Below are 25,106 nucleotides of genomic sequence, written 5' to 3'. Positions count from 1 at the left end.
TGGTTTGCGCCTTTATAAGCAACGTCCCATAATTTGCATGTAATGAGAGGAGTTTGCTAATGTTGCGAGTATAGCAGGAGGTGAACATCGTTTTATATTAATGATTAGAACAGCTATTCATTATTCGACATGTATTCAATATTCGATTCAATTTGCTTTTGGCCCAATTAGATTCGTATTCGATTTGACGCAAAAAGAACAATTCGCACACTCTTACCTGCTTTGAGGCTGCTGACTCCATCTGCTATATGACTGTAAATTTCCTAATTACGTCTCGCTCCTAATGTAAGCTAGAATATCAGCTACCATCATCTGTTCTCAAGGTTTGTTCTTGTGTACATGTCAGGCTCTATAAAAGGCCATTACAGGATTGTAAACGCACGGCTGGTAGGAATAATTTCTCATTCATTATTTGATGGTAGCTAACAAAGGGCTGCAGTGACCACGTGGCACATATCAAGGAGTGTACGTTATAAGTACAGCACAAGACAATCGTTGCTACCACTGCAAAGCGTAAAAGAATAATTCGTACCGGCAGCAACTTTTGTTAATTCTGTTCCTATAGCGAAAAAAAAAGAAAGGTGTACACCATTTGCGACGAGGATGGGATTCGAACCCACGCGGGCAGAGCCCATTGGATTAGCAGTCCAACGCCTTAACCACTCGGCCACCTCGTCCGGACGACAGCCATGCTTCGCGAAGCGCTCGACAACCGGGAAATCAGCTCCACCGGAACGGTATGCGATAAGGTTGCAGCAAGGCGTAAATGGCAGCTCGCCAAGCTCTCGCAAGCAGCAGCAGCAGCAACAGGCGTACACGTTACCGTAGGCTTCGACGCAGTTCACCGCCGAGTTATTACGACATTCTGCTTGTCCTTTCATGGCATCTGCACCTCGTTGATATGTAGTGTCACTGCTTTTTTACTTGTTTCTTCCGTTCGACAAAAGGTTCAACGAAAGCAAAGACTACTTTCCCATGCCACCTTGTTATGATTAGGGGTTCAATCCCATCGCTCGTGATCCCTGGTCAAGATTGCAGTCGGGCATGAATTAGAAGGTAGCTGGCCCATGCCGCTGTCCAACTTATCCACACTGAGGACGTTGATGAAGGGAAGGACTGCTTCTCATCGAGAACGAGGAATATGGGTTTATTTACAGTATTTATATCAGTCTAACATGACTGCTTGAGAAAGTACATCAGTCCAACATGACTGCTTGAGAGAGAGAGTGCCCTGAGCAGCCGCACAACAGCGGTTTTTAAACACCCGGCCCTCTCCCGATACCCAGGTGACGGAAACGGCCGTCCAAGCACCGTAGGTGAGTTGACCAGGCACCGTAGGGGAGACGAAGCACCGCAGGGTACTTGACGAGGCACCGTAGGGGAGACGACCTGGCACCGTAGGGGCATTTATTCCCCGAACTGCAGCGCGCCCGCCGGCCGCCCATTGTCTGGCGTCTTGGTCGGCGCGTGGGAAGGGGGGTCAGTAGACGTTCCCGCGGCTCAGTAGCAATAGTTGGTCCGCCGAGCCCGTTCAGTTACTATGGCGACTTCGTCAAACTCGGCTCCAGCGACGGAGAGTCGAGGACGCACGTATTGTTGTTCACACACAGTCGGCTGCGGCTAGAAGTGTGCGGCGACGCTCCAGGAATGTTGCCGCCACAGTCGCAACTGGTTGGCAAAACTTGCACTGCAGCTGGCTGTTCTTAGCAACCTACGCGCCGGTTCAATCGGCATACTGTCACTGTCTTACAAGTGGCACCAAACGCGGTGGAGAAAGTTGATTCATTTCGTGGGAGTGCACCCTTCTAGGCATGCTACGTGGGAGCGTGCCCCAGTTTACACCACTGTCTATGGGATTGCCCCGGCCTCCAAGAGCCAAGAAAAAAAAAAGCACAGAAGGCCCACCACCCACAGTCTGGTTTGGCCGGACGCTTAGGCGTTGTCATTGTGGCACTTTGCGTGCGAATACAAACTGCAAGGCCGCTACTATTTTTATTTTTATATTTCTAAATTTGTTTTTTCACGTTATTGTTAATATTGTTTTTACCTAACCTACCCTTATTCGCTCTCCCTCTCCTTAGGCCAAGAGAGCAACGCTCTGTAACAAAGCTATACTTACTCACTCACTATCACGCGGTTCGCAAGAAAGGGATGCGCCTACTCGCCACTTTGTGCGCATTTCAGTGTTACTGCCAAGCCGCATCTCCTTATCCTGTCGTATATACCTGAGGATGGCTATTGTTCAACGCCTTGAACCGAAGAGGTTTTTTCCCAACAGGTGTCCTTTTTACATACTGAAGTACTGCAGTATGAAAAGGCGGTCTGTAGCGCCATCTTGGACAGCACTGGCGCCTGAAGTTAATGGCGACGCCAAAGTGTATTGCCGTGCTGCGCTGGCGCCTAGACAGGGAAAAATATTGCGCCCTCGTACCTGTCAAGGTACGCGAACTCGTTTCGCGGCGCTAATAACCCGCCGATTCCGCTTTGTAACAATGAATTTCTCCCTCAAGTTCTTTACTTAAATGTTTTCGGTAATGGTGTGCTTGTCAGTGTCTTCAGAGATCCACATCGTCTCATTCTGCTAAAATCAACAGCATTCAATGCGTGAACAAACTATGCCTAGCCTCATATATTTTTTTTTCTTACAAAGCGAAGCTTTCTTTGACAACCCCTAAAGCAAGCATCATTGTACGCATTGTAGTTAGTTGCATCGCGTTTAATTAACCCCTTCACTAAAGGTTCACTGCACGTATATTCCAATTAGTGCGTTGGCTGGGCTTTTTATCTTTCCTTCTTTTTTTTTCTCGATGTGAACCTCTCCTAGCTCTGTTTTTCGTCATCGCTACGTACTTCCATAGTAAAACTTGATGAAGTGCGAAGTAGACGAGGACAGGACTCAAAACAAACACAACAGCCGCGTCCTGCTGTGTTTCTTTTGGTTCCTGTCCTCGTTTTACTCAAGGCGAACGAACTTGCCCAAATCAAGTTGTTGCTACCACGTACTTCCATTTCAGCATCTTCATTTCCGGGACTTGAATTATTCCAGAATTGAAACTATTCGCAGAAGAAGTTTCCTTTCCACGCTTAATTTCTGGTAGCACGAAAAATGTCGCACGCTCAACCTATATGGTTGGCTTATAGATGCTCGAAACCCTGAAACATCACAGCCGTTTTACAGCTATGCCTCGATTATTCTGGTCGCCTTTCTTAGCTGATTTTCTTTCTAACAGAAATGCGATAACTCATCTGTCCCAACGGGCCACAACTTCAACATTCTGACACGAATGCTTTTGTCTTTCGTTTGCGGAAAAGCAGCAATACTACAACTTTGGTAAACGGATTTCATCGTAAATTATAGTGACAAAATGGTCGATCTTAACGACTTCAATGTTTTTGTACCTCTCAAGACAGTAACACACCCCATGAGGTTACGGTGGCGATACGGTCAGGGCGGTCATGGTAGTGGCAGTAATGTTTTCAGTGGACTCGCACAAGTGGCTCTTCAATATACAGTGCCTTACAAGTTAAAGTAACAGTGATTTTGATAAAATTGAAGGGCTAGATACACAAATTCTGATTGCACAGACGGTTTATGCGTTTGTGGACAAGTTTCGCGAACAAAAAGAGTGAACAACGAGATAATTAACGAAAACGCCTCAACTTATTTAAAGTTCGTGATTGCAGTATTCGTTTATATTATAAGCTTCTTGGCGGTCACACTCGAAGCCAACCTCATTTTGTTTGACACTTCTAAAGAATTTGTGTTCCGAGAAATTTAGCACAATGTTTAACGCCCAGTAGACCCGCTTCACATTCAGAAAGGGCAATGTGACACAAAGACGAAACCCCATATGACGAAACTGATTACGAAACTGATTGCGGGGGAAGGAGGAAGCCAGTCTTGTTGCTAGCCGAGTGGAGAAGCGCAGCTTATATCAGCTCCGCCCGGCTTCTAGAGTGGCGTGCTACGCGGAATAAGTTACGTAACATCCGCCTGCGAACGCGAAAGTAGCGTATTGAGTGTCAGGTTCAATGGGTGAATATTTCGCAATCCAACCGCTCTAGGATAACAAACAAATGATTGAGGACCTTAGCAGAGAGAGTGTAAGAGTGGGGTTGAACATTAATATGGCACAAGACGAAGATAAGGATCAATAGCCGGGCAAGGGAACAAGAGTTCGGGATAGCCAGTCAGCCTCTAGAGTCGGTGAAGGAGTGCGTTTACTTAGGTCAATTACTCACAGGGAACCCTGATCACGAGACGGAAATTTACGGAAGAATAAAAATTGGTTGGAGTGCATATGGCAGACGTTGTCTGCTCCTGACTGGAAGCTTACCATCATAATCGCAAAGAAAGGTATGCAATCAGTGCATTTTACCGGTGCTGACGTATGAGGAAGAAACTTGGAGACTGACAAATAAGCTTGAGTACAACTTAAGGACCGCGGAAATAGCGATGGAGCGAAGAATGCTAGGCATAACGTTAAGGGACAGAAATAGAGCGGTTTGGACCAGAGAGCAGACGTGGGATAGCCGATATTCTGAGTGACATTCAGAGAAAGAAATGGAGCTGGGCGGGTCATGTAATCAGTAGGTTAGGTAACCAATGGAGCATTAGGGTCACAGAATGGGTGCCAAGAGAAGGGAAGCGCAGTCGAGGATGGCAGAAGAATAGGTGGGGCGATAAAATAAAAAAGTTCGCAGGTGCTAGTTGGAATCGGTTGGTGCAGGACAGGGGTAATTGGAGATCGCAGGGAGGGGCCTTCGTCCTGCAGTGGACATAAGAAGAAGAAGAAGAAGAAGAAGAAGAAGAAGAAGAAGAAGAAGAAGAAGAAGAAGAAGAAGGAAAAGAAGGAGAAGAAGAAGATGGCTTGAAATATAATTATTGCGAAGCTTCAAGTATAAACATAACTGGTCACGAAATTTAAAAATGTAATTGACAAGCTTTTGTTAATTATGTATTTACTCACATTTGTTTGCGAAACTTGTGTCCACCCAAACACATAAACCACCTGTGCAAGCAATATTTAGATAGATAGTATATCTTTACTAAAATTACTGATCCATTAACTTTGAAAAAGTTGTATACATGAAGCTAAATGTCTCTCGATACGCCGCACATTCGTGTCAACACGAACAAAGATGGATTTAGTTCAAAGCTAAACCCGTGTTTCCTCCGCCATGGATTGCAGTTCCCATTATTTGACTGAAACGGCCGCATATGGGTCACCGTGAGAGGTATAGCCCCTGCGCAAGCACGCAGTCAAACGGAGGCTGTACATCTCCTTCTAACCCGGTGAGTGCGCGCGTTAGGTTAGCCTTATCACCGTCGCACCTGTGCAGCGTGCTTGTGCGGTACGTTACGGCGCCTTCGGGATCCGTTTACGGAATGGGGCGGCGGCTGCCGCAGACAGTCATGCTTTCGTAACAAACGAGAGCGCCCGCGTCGGCTCGTTAGCGTGCACGCGGGTGCCGTTTTGTTGCGCCCAGAGGCTGCTCGAACGGCGGCGCTGCTCGACGCCTTATGTATTGCTTTTCCAATCGATCCGGCACATAAACGAGAGACGCGAACCACGCGCGGTTGCGCAAGCAGGACGCGCGAAAAGCGGAACTGCTCCCCCGCCGACATATAACACTCGCTGCTCGGAGCCGTCTCTCAGCGAGCCGACCAGTTATCGTACGGCTTTATTGAAACATCGACTGGTCGAGATTTTGCGGCCGGCTGATTACGCAATTATCTCGCAGGTATAAAGACAAACTTTATGACGGGTTTTATCGAGGCAGCGTAATCCGCACGCCTTTCTCTGGGCGCGTTATACGACACGTCCCACTATGAACTATTGCGCGTGGCTTTGGCAGCGCTTTATAGAAGGCGCTCAAGCGTCTTCACAGCAATACGTAGCGGGCGTTATGACAAATCCCAGGAAGTCGTTTGTGAAAATGTCGATAGCGCGAGGGAAGCCATCTCCGCATAGATCCTCGAGCCTCTGTTGCTATGTAGAAATGCAGAGATTCGAGCCTTCAAGGTTCGCCTCTAAGGACAGCGAAACACAAGAAAAGGTAATTTCGCAAACTTAGCCAGCAATTTGAATATGCCAATGTAAAAACATAATTGTCATTTTACCCTATATCTTCCGCATTAGCACGGGAAGCGTTGATGGGTATATATGTATATCAGAACTTGATTTCACAGGAAGAGATATTAAAGAGGGGTGGTCGGAGCTGACCGACAAAGCATGGTCCATTGGAGATTTGGCGCGACATTCCACGTGTAGGAGGGAGTGTAGTCCAGCAAATACTACTGCGCTTAACGGCAGCGTACGCACCGAGTCCAGAATTTTTGTCATTAGCGACACAAAAATAGAAGAATGAAATGGGAGACGGCTATTCCTTTACACATAATACTATAGCAGTAATAAGAAACGCGTCGTAACACAAAACGAAACGTCAGATTGAGGAAATATAGAGCGGAGTTAGCTAACGAGGGTAATTGAAGTCTGCATCCAGTGGAATTGACTACACACAGACAAAAGACGAGGACAGTTGTGCTGGCGAAAAAGCGCCGCATTTCCGAATTGGGAACCTTCGACAATGCCAAATAGGGCGTTGACCCGGTGTTAACGGAGCGAACACGAAAAAACACGGCCATCTCCACTCTACGTATACACAAAACCACGACTATATCGGGAAAGCCAACCACTTCCGCAAGCGAGCGCATTTTGCTGCGCGTATACTGATCTGTGGGCGCTATAGAGCAGAGTCACCTGCGTATGCGCTTGTTTGCGGAAGTAAGACTTCTCCACCTAATATTCCTTGGTTTGCTCAGACATATTTTTGTACTCCGTACACTTATGGTAGAAATTTATGGTAGAAAAACTGGAATCACGCAGAAAGAAAAGCACAGTAGAGGGGAAGAAGAACGACTAAGCGAAGAAGAAAGAATAAGAAATATAACTAAACCGGGGGAAAGAGTATTTGTGCGTAAGCGCCAAACCAGCAGCCGTGCGAGGTGCAGGTGTTGGAGTGACGAGGAGGGAGAAAGGGGAGGCGAGTCCATCCTATTTCCTCCCAGCGACAATCGATGCAGTTATCGCAGACGGGATGCGAAATTGAGTTGCTATAAATGGCCACCACGCCACGCGCATGGAGGCAGACCGATAACGTCTCTTCTCGTGGAGCCTCTTTCCATCTCCTGCAGTTCATCCTCCTTCGCTGAATCGTACATTCATACATCTAACCAGCAAGGGAGAATGATGTCTTTTTTTTTGCTCTAGGTGGTCACTCATGGCGTCACCTACACCTAGTATACCTTTTGTCGTCCCCAAATTGCTTTGCAACCACTCGTTTGTTTGTTTGTTTGTTTCAGCGCTGTTTTTGTTGCTGTTGTGTACTTTAATTGTTTCACTGACACTCACCTTATCCATTTATTTGTGTGTGACTTTCAGCATGGGCAAGAGCGCCACAGAAACGTGGTCTACCAACACACGTTGCTCCGCAAATGGAGGCACATTAAGAATTTAGGGAACGTGTGCTCTTCATACTTTGTACCGCACCTGCTTACTTTCACCCATACGTCGTTGGTTCATTCATAAGACAGAACAACCATTTTTTGTTTGATCTGTCTCTGTTCACCGGTTCTTATTGGATCAGACAGCGATAGCGATGCCACAAAATAGACACCGCGCGCACACACACATGCTCACGCACACACGTATACACTTAAAGCCTGAATGAAGGTAAACAGTACGAGGCCAGAGGTATATGAAAAAAGAAAGTGTAATGGCTGCAAAAAACAGTGCCAAACGCACAACTTAAGAGAAGTGTAATGCGCTGCAAACGCAAGGCGACCCAAAACTTCGCTGTTCGGAAGTTCGCGCGCGTGCTGCTATGCGATACAAAACTACTGCGTGGCTCAGGCCTGCCTCGTAAGCGTTGGAGCAAGTGCAAAAATGTCGTTCGTTACCTCTTCGCCTTTGGTCTCAAAGTATTCCGAAGCTTGGATAAAATGTTTTCGCCGCTAAGTACTGTGCGGCGGGGTTTCTACAGGGTAATAGAAATAGGAATGGAATGCCGGCTCAGGAATGGCGAGTCGTCTTCAGCATTTTCATTTACTCGTCTTTCATGCTTTTTTTTTCTTTTTTTTTCGGAGCAATGCGCCAGAAGTTGAAGGCCTTTTATCCGGATTTGACGCTCGTGTGCACCGACTTATAACTGAAAGCTTTCTCTGCCACCGGTGCTGTTTCTCTATCTCTTTTTTGCAGGCGTACTCTTATCGCCAGTGCTATGCTCTTCAGCAGAAAGAGACAAAATTTCGACGCATTAAGGATCAGTTTACTCTATGGCTAGACAGGCCGGACCATCCACCCCCTGTCGGAGCAGAGAATACTCGAACACAGGACTTGACCATCCACAGTATGAAAGGCTTTAAGCGCGTTGCGTTTACTTCTTGAGGACACGAGGACTGGGCGGCATACATTAAGAGAGAGTTGTCGTATGCTAACAGTGCGTTATGTGCTCAGATTTGCTCTCTCTTCATACTTTCCTTCTCTCTTTTTTCTCCGGCTAACGGCTTTAGCTCCCTTTCCTCCTTACCACAGTAAAGGGTATTACGCAGTGCAATACGGCAGATACCCTGCGCGTATTGCACTGGCTAACCTCCCTGTCCATCCCTCTTTTTTTTCCTTGCCTACTCTAGCATCTGCCTTTCGCCAGATACAAGACGCACAGGAACACCGGTTCGCACTTATATTAGAATGTCGGAAAGGGGCGAAATATTTGGCATTTTCGCCCGCAGGAAAGAAGCATCGACAACGATTGCAAGGTTTATCGTTGCGATTGAATTCCTCGGGTGGTGTTCTAACAGCTGCTGGGCAGAAGGTGGCTTAGCGGCTATGTGGTGTTGCACTGCTAAGCAAGAGCTCGCGGGATCGAATCTCGGCCGCGGCGGCCGCATTTCGATGGGGGCGAAATGCAAAAATGCCTGCGTCCTGTGCATTGGGGGCACGTTAAAGACGGTCAAAATTAATCTGGAGTCCTCCACTACGACGTGCCTCATAATCAAATCGCGGTTTTCGCACGTAAGAGGCCATAATTCAATTCCATTCAGAGGGAACAGGGCCCGGCAGCTAGCAGGCGTCTCACAACGCTGGCGGAATGAGGAGTGTCGCCAGTGGCGCTGCACACGCCGCACCGGCATGGCAGATGGAGACCGACGGGAACAGCCTCGGCGTTAGTCAGCGTCAAGTGAAGCTTAACATTTATTGATCGTTCCGCTCAGCCCTGTGCATGCACACAGCAGCTCAGCAGCAACGCTAGTGTCGTTTTATACGACCGTCTAAGTCAGCAGTGGAAGGTATTAGCCCCGAGAATTAGGAGTGGCGCCCTCTCGCGAGTGACGTCACGGCCAGGACGCCGCTCGCTCCGGCTCGCTCTTTAGCTCGCTCGGCTGCCGCGCGCGCTCGTTCCCTTCGTGTATGCTTTGGGTATGGGTGGCTCGAGCCGTACGTATTGAAGAATACGTCGGCTTCTTTCAGCTGCCATACCTTAACCACAGTTTCTTCTTCAAAAGCGTGTGAGTCGAGAAACTTTGCGGCTTGGATATCGCAAGCTAAGTAGCGTTAAAGGGGTCTACCAGGTTTTGCAATGCATATATGCGCCGTGTCTATCGGTAAATTTTGACTAAAAAAAGAATATCTGCAAATTTAACGCGCGAAGTTGTGTATGATGCTTCGCTAAACACTTAACATTCCTTTAGTATTTAGCTATGAGAGGCCTTGCATTTTACGTGGAAGAAAAATTTGGTAATTGGCGTCAACATGTTATCTGATTTTAGAAAGACACTGCCCAGCGAAGCTCTCATCATGATTCCTATTACTCTGGTGTGTTGTTCTATTCAAATATGGCCATTCATTAATGCGTAAAAAAAATAGTTAGGCGCACATTTCTTATGAAAAAGTTTGCTGCTACTTTCATCCCCCTCTGAAACAGGCCTCCAAAAACGAATTGCTAATGGCTGCTAACACGACGGCGCGTCATGTAGAGTATTTACATAGTTAATTCACAAACACCATAGTAGCAATCACCTGAGAGAAAAGTTTCGTTGTTAAGATCGAGAGCCACTCAATTGAAAGTGATGAAATGTTTCATAGCGGCCCTCAGTAGCCTTTATCGACAATATGGCTCACCCCTGATCACGTAACGGTAGCAATCGACTGTCCGAATGGCGAGGCACGCTATGTTCGCGAAACCCATCAGTTCACTACAACTTCGAATTAAAACCATAAAGCATTTTTTTTTACAGCGCCAACTGGAATGGCTAAAGTATTCTCGAGCTACTACACCACATCTTAGATTTCCTGTATACAAAAGGAAAATTCAAGCACCTTCTGTCTCACCATGTCTCGATCCAGCGTTATTCAATTATACAAACGGATAACTATTCGCTTCGTCGGTACATAAAAGAGAACCTTGCAGGCAAATTAAGTTTGCTCCAATCCAATCGCAAACATTCATAAAGAAAGCACGTACCACGAGCCTTGCATATACTTTCACTTGATTTATGACCCTCCACCGGGGGAATTTCGATATCTTCAATATGTCCCATACTACTAATCATTGACGCTTCGACTTCTTTCTGGCTGCAGCTATGCGGTCCATCAGGCATACTTCACTAAAGAAATTGGGCCGAGCAGCCTGTGTCAGTTCGCCAAACAGATTCGTCATGTATATTCCTCAAGCAGCAAGCACCAGTAAATTTCTCAAGTGAGTTTGATTTGATTTATTAATTTCCATTTACACACACACATGTAGAGGGGAGCGGTAAGTGGAGGTGGATGAGGAAAAAAAGTCGCACAGACGCGGCTTGAGGTAACCTCACCCCCTTAGGTACAATATGGCTGCACGGGGTAACACATCAAGCGCCATATAAATTACATTTATATAGTGGCCATAAAACATTGCAGTTATACAATATATGAAAGAAAAGTGAAATATTTCCACAATAACAATGCAAAACACACTGCGGCTTTGAAATAAATAAATGATATACACTTGGTAATATAGACAAAAAAAGAGGAACTTACCTTACATTATTAATCATTAACAAACGCGCCCTAAAGAGGTGAGTTGAACGTGTAGCATGGAAAAGGAAATATATATTGGTACATTCTTATTTGTACTTTGTAAATAGCTGTAAGCCTTCATTAACTTTACTTCAAATGTCCGCCGCTTAAAAAAAAATAAACACGTGAAGAACCGCCTAATGTTGACAAGCAGTTAAAGAAGCAAGTGAGGCGTGTAGAATCTAAGCTCCAGTATTAGTTAAGTCACCGTGCTACTGCCGAGCGTTTCTGTGAGGAAATGCAAAAATTCGATATTATACCATGAACTACTCGTCGTGAGCAAACCTATTTTAGCGGAATAAAATCAACGTAACTGCTGTAGAAGTCATATATAGCCAGCTTTGTGACATACTTGTTGCACCGCGGCAGGTATGGTATCATAACTGGATTCCTATAGGCTATGCTTTTGCGATTGTCTATCCGCGCATGAAAAACCCGCAATGGGCTGGTCTGCGTCGCTTCGGCTGGCACTGTAGCGTTGCCTTCGAGAGCTGCATTGTTGTCTAAGAAATTAGCTCTTTGAATAAATGTTCGCAAAGGAAGACGTCGTAAAAATATATTTGAGACGACCACCATAAGTATACAAGCAGAGAGAACGAGGGCGAACAAACGAAAACACCGCAGAAAGCGCCCGGACAACGCCCGAACTGTAGCAGACGACAGGCGCGAGTCCGTGCCCTGACGTCACGCGAGCGGCGCTCGCAGCGCCGCCCGTGTTCGTTCTCGGGGCTAATAGCATTATGCAAAAAGGTGAGGCGTGCAGACAGAACACAAGAGGACACAGGACACACAACACAAAAACGCTAGCCGGGCTCCACCACCGAGGCGATACAGCGGAGCGTCCACTCCGCTTCGTCGTTTTTTTTTCAGTCAAACTATAAAGCCTCTGTAGTCAAACATATTCCACGTCGCTGGAGACCCACTAACCTATCGCGCGCGAACGGCGCATGCACCGTCGATAGCGTGATAGCACCGCGACGGCGCGACCGCGCCTCGGGCCTCTATGTAGTTCCTATCAAAAAGAAAGTCGCAGTTTCGCCCTAAATGCGAATCATTGACTGCGATAGCAAATTAACAGACAGCCATACGAAGCAAGGATAGTACTATCATCGGCCGTATCAACTTGTAAACACTCTCTTGCTAACTAAATTAACAAGTACGGCGTCAGCGCGCACAACAAGCATGAACACATCACACTCGATGACCGCGGACACTCGTTGTCAAAAGACTGGCGGGAAGAAGCGCGGCAGCAGCAGCGAGCGAAGTGACCTTCGCATTATCTATAGCTTCAACACAAACTGAACGCCGAGAACACGCATCGCGCACAAAACTTCGAGCCGCCGACGCACCTAGACTCTGGCCCCAACGCAGATCGCTCTAAAGTTACGGCCCCGCCACCGCGCGCCGCCACCACATGCGCAGTTGCAGCCGGAGTAGAACGCCACCCCCGCCCTCCCCCCCCCCCCCCCCCCCCCCTGCTCCTTCCCTTGCCTCACAACCTTGGGTGCAACGCGCGCGAAGGAAGACGGTGCGCTTCCTCCCCGCTTTCCTGCCTTTCGCGGGGGCGAGATAGAACGCGGCTCCCCTCGCACGCTTTCACTCACACATACAGCATAGGGCGCGCGCCGATGGTGTTAACGCCCTTGGACTTTAAACGGAACATCACGCCGAAGGCGATGGCAGAAATGCGCCTGGAGTGTTCATACAATTGCTATCGCAATAATAACAAAATAAAACCTACGAAAGAGGCAATTTAGAGCTATTGCTGCCTTTTTCCTGTTGGCACAAAGTCGGCAGATTTCCCATCCCTGATTCCTCACGAAGAAAAAACATACGCACAGCAGGTAACAACATAACAACGGCCCTGTAACTATGAACCACAGGTAAAAAAGGAAGTTTAAGAAAGAAAGCATGCATTTTCACGGTGTAATGCTACATTATATAGTGGCTCCCCGAGAAACATGGAAACGTGAGATGTCAGCCTTGAATAGATAACTCAGAAAAAGTGGTGCAGAATGTAAGGAGCTTCTCACAATGTTTCCAGTGTTGCATGAGGAAGAGACCACACGCTGTTAAAATTGAGAACGTGTTGAGGACGACCCCGTGACAGAGTAATCACAATGGAGAAATACGTGCCGTTTCTTTAAAATTGCACACAGTGTAGGGACGTATGGGTCACGCGGGCTAGAAGTTCTGACTAACGCGTACGCACAGCCGAGGCTATTCTGAAGATGGCCGTTTCATCCCGCTGAATACTTCAAAAACACGGTAAGGGTATTGTTAATGAAGCGCCATCATACTTGAGCGCTGAGGCTGCATGTTCGCGCCTTTGGAAGACATGTTTTCTTTGTCCGTACACCAAAAAGGTATATAGCTAACATGGGAGTTTATATGTATAATGTTCCTGTGTGGTCTACTTTTTATATATATATATGCTCACATATGCGTTAACGTATATGCGTTCTGTGCGGGGCTGTGAGTAATACTTCAGTCAGACGTGCAATCTTAGTGACCCTCCAAGGGAGTGCACTTCGCCGTTAGTGTTATTCTCAGACGGAAAGGTTTAGTGCCACTTGCTGTGAAGTGAACTTACTGGCGAGCGCGGTCGACGAATTCACTATTCAGCGCAGCGACGTGAGTTCGTCGGAGTGTAGCCTGTATGGCAGTGCTTCAACAAAAAATAAGAAAATACTCACTACAGAGTCGGCCCTAATTGTAAGACCAGTTTTGTTTGATTTAAAGGGTTAGAAACATTCTGGGGACATCAGTGGAGCTAAAACGAGCTTGAAGCATTAATTTTCAGCATGCATCCGATTATTCCTCGCCATTTTTACTGTCCAGGTTTTGAATACGCTCCTCGATTGTATTGCCTCAAAACGATTGCACCTGTTAAAGAGATTATAGTATTTGTTTTTTATTGTAAATGATCTTGTAGAACAAAGCATTTCTTTTCGGATTAAAGCAGTGACCGCTACTACATCTAAGAAGGTTGCAGCAGATCCAACGAGCTGGAATCTATGTACAGCGAAGCTTTGTGTGAGTGCATAAAGAGACGAAACATTATAGCGAGCCTTTTGTTTAGCGGAATTTCCGACTTCTAGTAAGTACGATGAACGCCTTGAATGCATCGTGGTTTCAGAGGCAGCATGCGCCTACGCACGTAGTGCAATTCGAATCCATTCTATCCATTCTGTTCACAGTGCGCGTGCTCCGCTGTGATTGGTTGGCCTATTCGGCAAGGGAAGAGCCAGGCCGCAGCCACGGTCACGAAACCCGGCGAGGTTCCCAAAGAAAAAAGCTTAACTTTTAAAATACTATGAATCATACGAGACGCTACGGCTTCATAGATCGCCACTGTCATCAATGCCGAATTACACTTCGTTTGGAAGTCTAGCGCGACCCTCACGAAGACATTCCAAGTGCCCTCGCTCGAAGTGTCACTAGCTTAGCTCGTCTGACTGGGTATAAGCCTCGACAAACGGGTATCAAACAAAGTATGGAAAGGCCAGCGTCGTACTAGCTTTGTTTCAAGTCTTCATCTTCTTGTGAACTTGTCTTGTTTAGCTTTGCCTCTCTTGCTTTCGAAATGTCGTTTCCTACAGCGACCCGAAACTAAGTAAATTGGTACACAACAAACACAGACCGCAGGATAGCGGAGAGCGGAGAGCACAACACAAGCGCTTTCCAGCACGCCACAAAAGGATATTTGTATAGGGCATTGTATCGTTGATGACGCGGTCACAGGATTGTTTTCTGGTTGGCACCGATGTGCTCTGACTGAGGCGTAGTGTAAATGGACTCGTGCAGTTAAATTCCATTACAACCGAAGCGGACAAAATGAATTCAGATTCTTCTATCACGACGTCTCTTGTAGGGCCAAATGTATCTTCATATCCTTGCACAGAACAAACACGTGCATGGCATGGGTCCACCTTAGCAACCAAGGCTTGCCCCTCCTTGACTGAAATGGTCGACGGCCCTCACTGCGGCGTTCGTATTTGCATGCGCAAGAACCGCACCATATCTCCTGAATGAATGCCGCTCCTTTGGTGATAGAAGGGTACACGCATTCCGCACCCCTCCCTGGGCCCGCTAGATGGGAGACCTTTCACTGAGAGCGAGATCTTGGGACCAGTGCTTCGCAAATCGCACGTGCAGAGAGCGGCACGAGCGCTGCGGGGGTTCGTGAAGTCAGCCGGAGTGACTGTAAGGCAACCTTGAATATTCTACTTCGCGTACGTACAGCTGCTGTGTGCCTGGATAAGCACCCGTCTTCTCGTGTTCTTCTTCCGTCTGTTCCACCATTGTAGGATTGTCAGCCGGATTCAGGCCCGGTTATCTTTTCCGGCTTTTCCATTTATCCGCCCCTCTGTCCTTCTTTCACCGCCCACCGCGAATTTGGAAGGGATTTAAAGGCACGTAAATTTTAATGTTAAATTACTTGCCTGGCATCTCAGATCTGGGTACTCCGTCTCTCTTCTTTTAATTTTATTCGCTTTCCTTTAGTTCAGGCTACAGCTACGAGAAGCGGTGATTCCTCTTTCCAAAACAATAGAGTTCGCCAAGAAAGCGCTTCCATTATATATCAGGGTGCTGAATCTTTTAAAATGACTAGCGCTGAAATACGCGGTGAGCTAAGGAAGGCCGCGATTCCGCACCTCTACTGGAACAATAAACAGAGGGCTCGTTTATTTCAAAGAACTTTCAAAAATCGCATATACAAATGAAAGAACTTAGGGAATATGGTCGTCGGGATTTGCACGGAAATATACTTAGAATATTTTTATCATGTACCTTTACAACGCGTACATCCGACAGAATCGAAAAAGTAAGACAGAGCGCTGAGGAAAGCAGGATTGGATCGGGTGGAAATAAAAAAAAAAGAAACAGAGCGCTTGCTTTACAGAAGCTACACTCTAAAAACTAGGAAGGGTATCGCAGGAGTGAAGCGGCCGGTTCACTCTTCAAAGCGTCGTTTTACTCTCGCAAAATGTCGAGGAGAGTGAAATGCATTGTTCACTCTCTCACCAAGGAGAGAGTGAAATGTGCTTTTCACTCTCCCCCTTCAGAGAGAGAGAGTAGTTCTACTCTTGCGGCAATAGAGAACAAAACGTAGCGTGATCTTCTGCTTCAACTGTAGGTGGCTGGCCTCGAACATGGCAATGTATCATTCATGCACGCTGAGCAAAGAACACATCGTTTTGCTTCTAAGAGAACAGGCCGCCGCAGTTCAAAGGAATGCGTAGCGAGCGCTCTACTTTTTCACTCGGAGTTCTCCACCGCGCGCGCGCGCGCTCAAGATCGCGGAACAACACAGCACCGGAGAAAGGTGATCTTTTATTGTGTCTGTAGCTCCCAATTTACTCATCACGGCTTTTCTTTGAATGCCTCAACCGTTGAGCTTCCTGCTTCTGCTCCTCCAAGTACATTTGTCGCCGGTTCCATGTGCCTAAAACTGGTATCTGCAGCTCCTTTGTAATTTGAACTTTAAGGATGTCGCTTTCCTTCTATTACCTCCACAGACAATTCTCTGTGACATGCGAAGAATGTCACAGAAGGGAAAAAAAAAACACTTGGCAATGTCTGCTATGTCTAGCCAAGTGTACAAATTTAAGGACTTTCCAGTACTTCTAAACATTCCAGGCTTTTCAATGCCTTGAAAATGGCATTTTAGAAATAAAGGGTTTTCAAGGATCGCTACAAACCCTGGTTTCTAGCACCTAAATAATTTTACAAGCTTATTTTGGCATGGAGTTCGGAAATTCATGCTTTTTAGCTAACGCTGCATCATCTCTGTACATTGAAACCACGAGAGCGCAACCATTTTGGAGTAAAGAAAAATACTGAAAGCTTTTAATACCACTCTTTTTCTATGGAGCTTCGTATTGCCTAGTTAGGTTTACGAATGTGCCTGGTTTTGGTGGGCGTTTCTTCGACATTTTCTGTGAGAAGTAGATGACTAACCCCCGTATTCAGAAATGTATATTAATACAAAGCCCATGCTTGACTTTATATAAACGACGCCTGGTGCGAACGTCCCTCAGACGCTCACTGCCTTTCTTTTGGTGCGTTCACGACTTGCGTCATTTAGATCAAGTCAAGCATGGGCTTCAAGTTATGATGCATTTCTGAATATGGGGGTAAGCGTGCTCTATTTCGGGCAACGCATTGTGCCATTGACACTGAGAGGAAACAGGGAAAACAAAGTTAACGCCCTATACTCCTAAACTTTCGCGTACCTGTGGTGTGCGTGTATCGTGGAAGAAGAAACAGCGCTAACACCAGGACGAAAAAAAGCATCGACCACACCAGCGCTTCGTGGTGTTGTCCATGTTTTTGCGTCGTCCTTGTGTTGCGCTGTTTCTTCTAAAATGCTCAACCAACTAGCCCGCAAGTCTATCCTGTGCATATATATTGAACACACGTATGAATGTAGATGGTCTTCGAAGCTTTTAGAACGAGCACTGCCACAGGATACGAGCAGTGCACGCGTAACAAGTGGACACATTACTCATTTAAACATGCGTGCCAATGCATGTGACGCGGCTATCGGCATAAGCAGTCTCCAAATGCTGGAATGCGTGCTCTTCAAAACGCTAACGATCCGCTGCTAATGCAGAACAACAGCTCACAGCGGACTGAACCAAACTCTAAACTAATGCACTTGAAAAGAACGCCTACACGGCAGCGTGAGGCACGTCGAAATGCCTGGTACTGGCATCGCAGTTGACCACATACGAATGGAACTGGCGGAAAAAATAAACAGAAATGCTCACCAGTATACGCGCGACTTAAATTCACATACGTGGATGGTTGGCACGATACTTTGTATCCGCGTATTTTCGGAGAACATATATATAATGCATGGACTGGAAAAGCACTCGATCGTGAGCTGAACGGCACATTTGTTATTTTCCTGGGGTGACGACAAGCCGTGAATAGTTCTCACGTCGTCGTCTACGTTGTATTCCTCCGTTAGTCGTAGCAAGGAATGGAAATGATGCAAACGCAAACGTATTCCAGTACACAACAGCACAGCACACTGCAGAGAAAATCCAACCACCGCAGCCGATTCCTCAAATACATTTGTTATGTATATAAGCTCTAAAACAACACGACTGAGCGTGGTGGCTTTGTGGTGTAATGGTTAGGATGTGTGCTTTGAATTGTATAGATGCGAGTGTACGCGGGTTCGAATCCACGTGATGTATAGAGCAATGTGGTTCTCCATAAGTGTGTGATTCCCTCGACTATTGTGTTCTATTTAGATTATGTGTCTCCTGATTGTGAAATATGCGAAGATATTTGCGGATTAAATGTGAATTAGCTTTTTTTTCTCCGCAGTGGCGTTCGGGACACATACGCATAAGCCGATTACGAGCCGTCACGACACATGGTAGGCAGCAAATAGCCAGGAAAAATGACTTTAAAATCCTGCATAACATTGCTCACGCCTATTCTGAAGGCCGCTTGGAATCGGGCCACTGAGTCTGAGGAGCCGCCTAGAGAACGGTGTATCAGCGACCCTAATTTTATCTGATTTCCTGCCTGCATGCGTGGCCAGGACTTCGCTAAGAGGGTATTGGGAAGAGTAGTTGCACTCTGTTTGGGGGAGTAGAAGTACTCGGTCTGGTGGAGTGCCATTACCCCTACGGTGAGAGTATTACCACTCTGCGGAAGAGTACTAGCACTCCCTGTGGGAAGAGTATTATCACTCTGCAGAAGAGTACTAGCAATCCCTTGCGGCGGAGTAACAAAACTCCGTCAACAGGAGTTGACCTACTCTCTCTCAAAGAGGGTCGATCTACTCTCGAAAAGAGAGTGAAATATGGGACAAGCCGCTACTCCCTCAAAGGGAGTGCCCGGCACTCTCTTAGTTTTTAGAGTGTAGAGGTTCACTGTCGCCAAGCTAGAGGATCACTATCAATATATGTGATTTCCTTATGCGACCCTGAAATGTCAACCCAGATGGGCAGTATACTACATCCTCTAATAACTTAATTTGCACCCTCCGAGGTTGCTTAGTGGCTATGGTGTTAGGCTGCTAAGCACGAAGTCGCGAGATCGAATCCCGGCAACGGCGGTCGCATTTCGATGCGGGCGAAATGCCGAAACACCCGTGTATTTAGATTTAGCTGCACGTTAAAGGACCCCATATGGTCAAAATTTCTGCATTCCCCCACTACAACGTGCCTCGTAATCAGATCGTGGTTCTGGCACGTGAAACTCCATAACCTTTAAGCTAATTTCCGCGTGTGGCTTAATGAAATGTCGTCTGATTACTTTCTGCCGCACAATAGGCACTTTTATTATTGCGACACCTCGAAGTACAATATTTGTTTCGCACTATTATTTCGCGATTTTGTCTACCCTTCTATAAGTTTTAATTTTCATTTCTCGATTCCCTGGCCTCGTATCTTGGGTTTCGCCACTTCACACGATATTGCACTGGTGGTAACTTTCACGCCGAGAACATTGCGATCCGATCGGCACTCCTCAAAACGCCACCCGCCGCATTTCTTTTTAACAGCGATACCTCTAAGAGCATTTCCATCCCTATTTCGTGACGTCTGTCGCGTGTATCATGATCACCTTTATCATCATCGCGTTTCTTTGGCGAAATAAACAGGAATTAAATCTACCTATACCTATCAAGGATTCGATTCTGCGTCTACGACTGTGCGAGCTATCGCTGTCGTCGTTCTTGTGTCGTCGTAACTATTGCCAATGCTGTCGTTATTGCCATGGTCGTCATGTCATAATCGCTATTTTCACCATCGTATTCGTCATTGTCTTAGCTAGATTCCTTACTTGTTCTTAAAAATTAACTAAACCCTGAAATTTCACGCGCCGGGACCACAACCTGATTATGAGACTCACCGTAGTGAGGATCTCCGGATTAATTTTGACTCCCTGGGGTTCTCTAACGCGTGCACCGAAATATAAGTGCACGAGCGTTTCTGCATTCCATTCCCATCAGAATTCGGCTGCCGCTGTGTACATTGAACCCATGACCTCTAAGCGCAGCATCACAGCGCCATAACCACTAAGGTATCACGGCAGGTAGCTACTTGATCTCAGTAGCACTTAAAGCTCTGTTTTAACCATAGCGTTTGACATGGTCCGCTTTGTTATGTTGCCTTTGGCGTTGCACTTCCAGTGCTTCAAAATGGAGAATTCCCGACCTCTAAAAGTCATCCCAAGCGTATGTAACATTTCCAGACCATGCGCAACCTCCAAGCTGTAAAAAATCTACTATCCGTCTTAAGTTATGGTGTGTCATTTTGTCATGCACGTTTCTCTCTTGTTACTGTTTCTGTAACAGCCTGCAGCGTTTGTGACACCTATGATGTGTCAATTTATGAAGTGTCATATAAAATGTCTTTTTGTTTACCTTTGTGAAATATTGTGGTGTGATGCATTTCCCCGCCATCTATGTGAAAATGAGTAGCTGGCACCGTATGCTTGTTCCAATATCTCCTTATTTATCAATTTACATAAACACACAGACACCAACACAAACACATACGACCCGCCGTGGTTGCTCAGTGGCTATGGTGTTGGGCTGCTGAGCACGAGGTCGCGGGATCGAATCCCGGCCACGGCGGCCGCATTTCGATGGGGGCGAAATGCGAAAACACCCGTGTGCTTAGATTTAGGTGCACGTTAAAGAACCCCAGGTGGTCAAAATTTCCGGAGTCCTCCACTACGGCGTGCCTCATAATCAGAAAGTGGTTTTGGCACGTAAAACCCCAAATATTATTATTATTATTACAAACACATACGCGCGCACACGAGGTAGCGCATTTATTGAGTAAAGTTAAGTATAAACCCCATGCAAGCGATTTCTCGCACGACAGCGACAAGCGACGCGATGGAAATGGCTGTCGCGTTCACTCGTCGCCCAGAAGTCAAACTCCAAGCGAGCGAGCGCTTCGCGCGACAGCTCTCCAGTGTCGCCGGTATTAGGGGATCGAGTTAGCGCCAAACCTGGCGTGGCACTTGATAATAGTTATTTAAGTTGCTTTGTTTGGCTGTACAAAGCAGCATAATGTATTTCTGAAGGTCTTGCAAGGGGTTTATTTTGTTTACATATCAAAATTTGGTAGTTTGCTCGTGCCGTTTGTATACTGAGAAGCGCGCACGTGCGCAAACCGGTAGTACGTCACTAATGTACATCCCATTCCGGCTGCTTACTATTGGCTAGTCGCTCATAGCACTTCCGGACGACGAGCGACGAATTCTAGATTTGCAGAACCGAGCGATCGCGCGACAAGACCGAGTGATCTGTTCAAGCGACGGCACGATCCGTCGCTCGAAGCCGTCGCTCGTCGCTGTCGCGCACAAAATCGCGCTCATGGGGTTTAGCCTTTAACCGATGACTGCAGAAATTGAAATTTTAACAAGGTAAAAAAATTTCGCTTTCAGGCAGAGAGAGAGAGAGAGAGAGAGAGAACGCGGTGCGAAAGGCAAGCAGGTCACGCGGGAGAGATTCTGGTTTGAAAAATAGTGTAGAGAGTGCCAATGCCCTCTGACACTTCCTGCTCCTTCAATTAAACGAACTGTTGTTAAATGTCAAAGGCCTTGGAAGCACGACTAGTCGTCAGTTTTTCCTTTCTGAGCTCCAAATTCTTCTTTTGCTAACGACAGCTTTTGTCTCGTATAAGCGTGTACCAACAGACCCAGCAGTTAAGTCTTTTACGCTAATCTTTTTACCCGATCCCGCACAATCTAACTTCCCTCTATAATTATAGAGGGTGCGCGATTATTACTGTCACATCTTTTGATCGATAATTGTGCCTCTGATTTTTTTTTTACATTTCTCCACATCGTTTCTTCAAACATGTTTTCACAACTTCTTCTGTATCTCGACCATTTTTCATGATGTTTTGTTTATATTTCGGAAAATTGCACGTCGCAGAACGAATCGGCTTGCCATCTTGTCGTTGAGCAACGCCACATACTTTCCTTCCGATGCCGCTGAGTTCTTAAATATTCAAGGCAAGATTGCCCACTGGGACCTCAAACGTGGTACACTGAAGGGCTTAATCAGCAGTGGTCATGTGACCACTTCTCACCTTAACCTCTTCGCTAGCAATGTCCCCATTTGTGGAAACTATTTGTAAATCCAAGTACTGCTATACGAAAGCTAGTGGGACATTAAAACCATGCGCTTTCTTAACCTGGACCATGGTTTACTCACCTTCCAAAGGAGGACACTGTATCTCGACTCAGGCGGCCGCTAAAAAAAAAGAGAGAGAAAAAAAAGAACATGACTGTGCGCGTTTTTGCAAATTTTACTGTTCGCGACTGTGCACACTTTTTCTAAAGCCAAGTATACATTTCACCGAAAATTTCCGAGTCATTCCAACCGTGCGATTTATCAACCTTCACCATGGTTTACGTCGCCCTATGTTAATTCACGTGACCGATAAAAAGATAGAAAATGGCTGCGACCAGCTCACGAGGCACTTTGCAGAAGAAAAGTTGTAGGACACTGGTCCAGACGGGTTTCGGCGTTCAAGGCCTTAAGGGCTTGTGAACTGTGCGACCGTCTTTGAATGTTGTAGCGCAAAGCATCGCGTTATTGCGTGAACTTTTCTCAATTTTTTCTTATTTCTCCTCTTATTCCCTTTAACCCTTTCCCAAGCACAGAGTAGCCAGCAAGTACTTACACTGCCTAACTCCCTCTTTTTCCTCCACTTTTGTTGCTCTCTTTGCCCACATTTGTGGACACAATTTTTTGGCTTCAAAATGCTGTTTAAGCCACCATTTTCTTCTGTGAACTTCTGCAATAGTGATAAACAAACTACAAAACATTACTCATTTCCTTTCCTACATTATTTTTAGTAGGGAAGAGGTTAATAAAATTGCGATGAAGCGAATCCATGGAATGCCAGCCACAAAGAAGCATCAGAAGGCGAGCCTTGAAGCTGAATGTGTCGGCGGCAGCAATGAGAGGAGCCATGCGGAGGGATCTCAAGGTGTTCCTCTAGAAGTTACAGAGAAGGCATAGATCTACGGAATTACAGGGCAGATGGGAAAAATGCCGGCTGCTGCTGGGTCGGGCCGCGAATCGGGTCAGAGCTTGCTGGTGCAGCCAGTGGGACAACTTTTGTTTTTTCGGAACTCCCACGTGGTGTCTGTCATAGCTGGGGTAACCGCTGCTGGCCGCATACCTCTTGTTTCTGTGACAAAAGGCGCAGAGATTGACGCTCACAGGTACCTTAAAATGTATGCTAGAGCTTCACTCGCTACCCTTGTCCCTGGCCCACTTCGGTGAGTAGTATTGGACTTTGCAGCAGGACGGCGCTCCAGCAGAACAGTCGAAGAGCAAATCAACGCCACAGCAGTGGTGTCGCGCCCTCACGTCCGACTTCATTCCAGCCGAAGAGTGGCCGGCAAATTACCTTGAGCCAAACCCAGTGGACTTCTCTGTGTCGGCTATTCTTGAATAGGAGGCCCACGCCCATCAGCACACCGGAATGGTGCACTGAAAATTCCCTGTGGGATTCCTTTCGGGCTGCGATTGAAGCGTACCCAGAATGTCGTAAGGCCGTGATCAAGGTCAGGAGCGGTGACATTGAACAAAAGCGTTTTGGGTTTCATTCCTATTAAATCGGGTGCCCTAGAAACTAGCTTCCCGATATTTTTTTTTTCTCAGCCAGAATATTTTTTTTTTCTGACGCAAGGTAGCGTGCTTCCACCGTGATGAGTGTAACGAGAGATCCCGCATTAGCCGAGCACTAGCTACCCGGAGCTTTCCTGCTTCCGGCAGTGATGAAAGGTATAGCAGCAATGCCACCAGACTAGTTCGTACAAAAAGAAGGGAAGAAAAAGGAAGGCTGTGCGGCTCGCACGAATTCACCAAATCGCGGCTGCCCAGGCGGATTCATTCCCCGAGTATTCCGCTTCCCGTACGACGCTTCCGTTCGGAGAGAACCCCTGCACTTACCCGCGTACTAGGCATTCCATATTCGTTTAGAGAGAGAGAGAGAGCTCGGGGCATCAGCTCTGCGGTCCCTTCAAAGTGGCATCCCCCACTGTCGGGCACGCGGAAACGCGATTACAGAGAATGGATCCCGTACTCTCCTCGCGTCCACTGACGTTTCATTTCATTTCGGCGACGCTGCTCGCTATCAGTGAGCTGCGATTTCTTTTTCTAGGGCTATAAAGACATGCCTTCTGCAAATTAAGCTTTTATTCATTCCTTTCTTCTTTTTTGCTTTTATACACGTCGTTTAATCCGCGCAAGGTGGACTACTTATGGAACAGGCCGAGAGGTAGGCTTAAGAACTTCCGCCTATAGCGATAACATTGCCGCAGTTCCTAATGGCAACCTTCATTTATTTTTCGTAGTTCTCGCCACTGAGTTTCTTATACTGTACCGACACACGATCTGGGAAACAGCACCTGTCCATTCAGGCGCTCGTTTTGCGCTCGTGGCTTCTTCTGGACGAAGGAAGTAGGACTGCGTTTTCGCATTACTAGCAACGTCATGAGCACATCTGTACGCGCGGAGAATTCTAATTTCGCCCTTTGCCTGCCTGAAACAAAAGCTGGGGCTTAAGCTGTGCGGAGCGCACTGACGACAGAGAAATGTATTTGAGGATGCTGCACTTCTTGTGCTCGGGGGCTTGGGGCAGAAACACAAAACAACAGCAATGAAGAAAACCTCAAACCCCACAGGTGCTAAGGATCATAATGTCAAAACAAGGAAAAGCTGCTATAGTGCATCTGTAAGCCGCCGTTAAGGCAGAACAAGAATGCGTTTTACGAAAGCTACATAAACGATACGTAAAACGTTCGCATGCAGCTCAACTCCGGTATAATAAACTAGATAGTAAAGTGATGCTTAGCGCTCCCATTTCTGCTTCAGCGAATTCTTAGTTAACTGTACAATAACACACACAAAAAATGGTCGCTACGTGTAGCCGTCTTTTACAGTTTCAGTGAGTAAACATGAACGAGTTTCAGCTCGTCTCA

The 25,106-nt window shown here is 46.7% G+C and overlaps 1 non-coding gene across 1 annotated transcript; it reads right to left on the bottom strand.

Annotated features, from left to right (window-relative positions):
* Positions 1-595: 595 nt before the first annotated feature.
* TRNAS-GCU (transfer RNA serine (anticodon GCU)) lies at positions 596-677 on the bottom strand. The gene has a single exon. It is a non-coding gene; the product is annotated as a tRNA-Ser (tRNA).
* Positions 678-25,106: the final 24,429 nt, after the last annotated feature.

The sequence above is a fragment of the Dermacentor albipictus genome, chromosome 1, assembly GCF_038994185.2.
Source record: "Dermacentor albipictus isolate Rhodes 1998 colony chromosome 1, USDA_Dalb.pri_finalv2, whole genome shotgun sequence".
In the NCBI taxonomy this organism is placed as follows: Eukaryota; Metazoa; Arthropoda; class Arachnida; order Ixodida; family Ixodidae; genus Dermacentor; species Dermacentor albipictus.
The sequence above is the reverse complement of the archived record's forward strand: the minus strand, read 5'-3'. Positions and strand labels throughout refer to the sequence as shown.